Source organism: Theropithecus gelada, chromosome 5, assembly GCF_003255815.1.
Source record: "Theropithecus gelada isolate Dixy chromosome 5, Tgel_1.0, whole genome shotgun sequence".
Taxonomy (NCBI): Eukaryota; Metazoa; Chordata; class Mammalia; order Primates; family Cercopithecidae; genus Theropithecus; species Theropithecus gelada.
Window position 1 is genome coordinate 4,129,880 of NC_037672.1, and position 3,330 is coordinate 4,133,209.

General features: G+C 42.0%; 1 pseudogene across 1 annotated transcript; it reads right to left on the bottom strand.

Moving 5' to 3' along the window:
• Positions 1 to 791: 791 nt before the first annotated feature.
• On the bottom strand, positions 792 to 1,534 carry LOC112624861 (annotated as a pseudogene). The gene has a single exon (XR_003119482.1). The product of XR_003119482.1 is annotated as a peptidyl-prolyl cis-trans isomerase A pseudogene (transcript).
• Between the last annotated feature and the right edge of the window lie 1,796 nt (positions 1,535 to 3,330).

A 3,330-nucleotide genomic window follows, 5' to 3' on the forward strand; every position in this document is an offset into this window, starting at 1 on the left:
TACGGAGCAGAGGAGGGAGACAAAAAGCTTTGTGGAGGTGTGTGCTCTCCTGCTCTGGGCCTTAAATCATGAAACAGGCAAGGGATATGGGAGTGTATGTGGATGTATCTGGAGGCAGGTGGAAGTCAGGGAGGGGGATATTCCATGCAAAGGAAACAGTATGAGTAAAGATAAAGAGGCCTGATGTTCTACATAGTTGTGAGCATTTTGGTGTTTCTGGTGCACAAGGTGTAAGGAAGGTAGGGTCTTATAGAGGACTTAAGGTGGAAAGAGACCATAATAAGCAGGAACTTGACATCTCTGCTAAGGAAGAGGAACTATATCCTATGTCATATACAGGATATGTGGTTTGTAAAGGGTTTTATCCAGTCTGACAATCTTGTACTTTTAGTTGGAAAATTTAGTCCATTTACATTTTACATAATTTCTGATATAGTTGGATTATATTTACCAACTTACTACTTGTTTTCTATTTGCCCTCCCTTCTCTCTCTTTCCTTGCCTTATTTGAATCAATCTTTTAAAAAATATTATATTGTTTTCCTCTATTAACTTATTAGTATTAGTGGTAACCTAGAGATAAAGATACATGTTATTCACTTATAATAATCCAATAGAAATTATTTCTTTTACTACTTCCCTGATGCTGTTAGAGCCTTGAAACACTTTAGTTTTATTTGCCCTTCCCATCTTTTACATGATCACTTTTCTGCCTTTTATTTATATATGTTTAAAACTCCATACTAAATTATTATGATTACTTTTGGGTTTTTGGTTTGTTTGTTTGTTTCCTTTTTTTTTTTGTTATTTAGTTTTTATTTCATAATCATAAACTTAACTCTGCAATCCAGCTAGGGATGGGAGAGAACAAGGAAAACATGGAACCCAAAGGGAACTGCAGCGAGAGCACAAAGATTCTAGGATACTGCGAGCAAATGGGGTGGAGGGGTGCTCTCCTGAGCTACAGAAGGAATGGTCTGGTGGTTAAGATAAAACACAAGTCAAACTTATTCGAGTTGTCCACAGTCAGCAATGGTGATCTTCTTGCTGGTCTTGCCATTCCTGGACCCAAAGCGCTCCCTGGCCTCCACAATATTCATGCCTTCTTTCGCTTTGCCAAAGACCACATGCTTGCCATCCAACCACTCAGTCTTGGCAGTGCAGATGAAAAACTGGGAACCATTTGTGTTGGGTCCAGCATTTGCCATGGACAAGATGCCAGGACCTGTATGCTTTAGGATGAAGTTCTTATCTTCAAATTTCTCCCCATAGATGGACTTGCCACCAGTGCCATTATGGCATGTGAAGTCACCACCCTGACACATAAAACCTGGAATAATTCTGTGAAAGCAGGAACCCTTATAACCAAATCCTTTCTCTCCAGTGCTCAGAGCACGAAAATTTTCTGCTGTCTTTGGAAACTTGTCTGCAAACAGCTCGAAGGAGACGCGGCCCAAGGGCTCGCCATCGACGGCAATGTCGAAGAACACGGTAGGGTTGACCATGGCTAGTAGTACAGGACTTTCCTCGGCAGCAGCATCTGCAAAGCCTGTTTGTTTGCTTTTGAGAGAGTCTTGCTCTGTCACCCAGGCTGGAGTGCAGTGGTGCAATCTCCGCTCACTGCAGCCTCCGCCTCCCAGGTTCAAGCAATTCTCCTGCCTCAGCCTCCAGAGTAGCTGGGATTACAGGCACCAGCCATGACGCCCAGCTAATGTTTTTTGCATTTTTGGTAGAGACGGAGTTTCACCATTTGGCCAGGCTAGTCTCGAACTCCTGTGGTCTCAAGTGATCCACCAACCTCGGCCTCCCAGAGTGCTGGGAACACAGGCATGAGCCACTGTCCCCGGGCTATTATGATTATTTTAACAGTCAATATTCATAAGCATATTTATTATGCTTTTCTTTTGAGACAGGATCTTGTTCTGTCACCCAGGCTGGAGTGTGGTGGCACAAACATGGCTCACTGCAGCCTCAATTTCCCCAGCTCAAGAGACCCTCTTGCCTCAGCCTGCTGTGTAGCTGGGGCCACAGATGTGCATCACCACGCCTGGCTAATTTTAAATTTTTTGAAGAGATAGGGTCTCACCAACTTTCCCAGGCTGGTATTGAACTCCTGACCTCAAGTGGTCCTTCTGCCTCAGCCTCCCAAAGTACTGGGATTATAGGCATGACACACTGTGCTCAGTCTACTCCACTCTTTTTTTTTTTTTTTTAAGTTCTTCATTCCTTCCTACACTTCTGTGCTTTAACCAGTTTATTTTTCTTTTGGCTACAGTACCTATTTTAGGTTTTTTTTTTTTTTTTTTTTGGACAGATTCTCGCTCTGTCACCCAGGCTGGAGTGCAGTGGCGCAATCTCAGCTTACTGCAGCCTCCACCTCCTGGGTTCAAGTGATTCTCCTGCCTCAGCCTTCTGAGTAGCTGGGATCACAGGTGCCTGCCACCATGCCTGGCTAATTTTTGTACTTTTAGTAGAGATGGGGTTTCACTATGTTGGCCAGGCTGGTCTCGAACTCCTGACCTCAGGTGATCCGCCTGCCTTGGCCTCCCAAAATGCTGGGATTACAGGTATGAACCACCACACCTGGCCTTGGTATTTCTTTTGATGTAAATATGCCAGTGACAAAGAAAACAACAATTGTTGTTTGTCTAAAAGAGTATTGCACTTTTATTTTAAAGGATAGTTTGTCTGGATATAGAATTCAAGGTTGACATGTCATTTCTTTCAGTGCTTTTAAAAGGTCATTCTATTGTCTTCTAGTTTCTATGGTTTTCTTGAGACATCAGTTTGTTTTCTCATAACTGTTTTCCTAAAGGTAATGTGTATAATGTATTCTTTTCCCTCCTGGATGTGTTTAAGATTTTCTCATTGTATTTTTTAAAAAGATTTTTCTCTGCCTTTTTTGTCTTTTTCTCCCCTCAGCAGTTTTACTATGATGTGTCTAAGTGTATTTGGTTTCATTTTGTTCTTTTGTATTTCTCCTGGAAATGCCAAAACAAAAAGGTTAGGATTTGCAGAGCCTTTTGAATTTGTGAGTTTATTTCTTACGACTAACTTTCTATTTTATGCCAATGTTTTTTCAAATTTTCCTCTCCACGATTGTCTCAGTTTGCTTGGCTGGTGTAACAAAGTGTCATAAATTAGATAACTTAAGCAACAGACATCTGTTTCTCACAGTTCTGGAGGGTAGGAGGTCCAAGACAAGATGCTGGCCAATTTGATTCCTGGTAAGGGCCCTTCTTGTGATTTGCAGATGGCTGACTTCTTGCTGCATTGCCACATGGTGGGGAGAGAGAGATTTATTTTGTTTCTTCTTATAATGGCATTAATG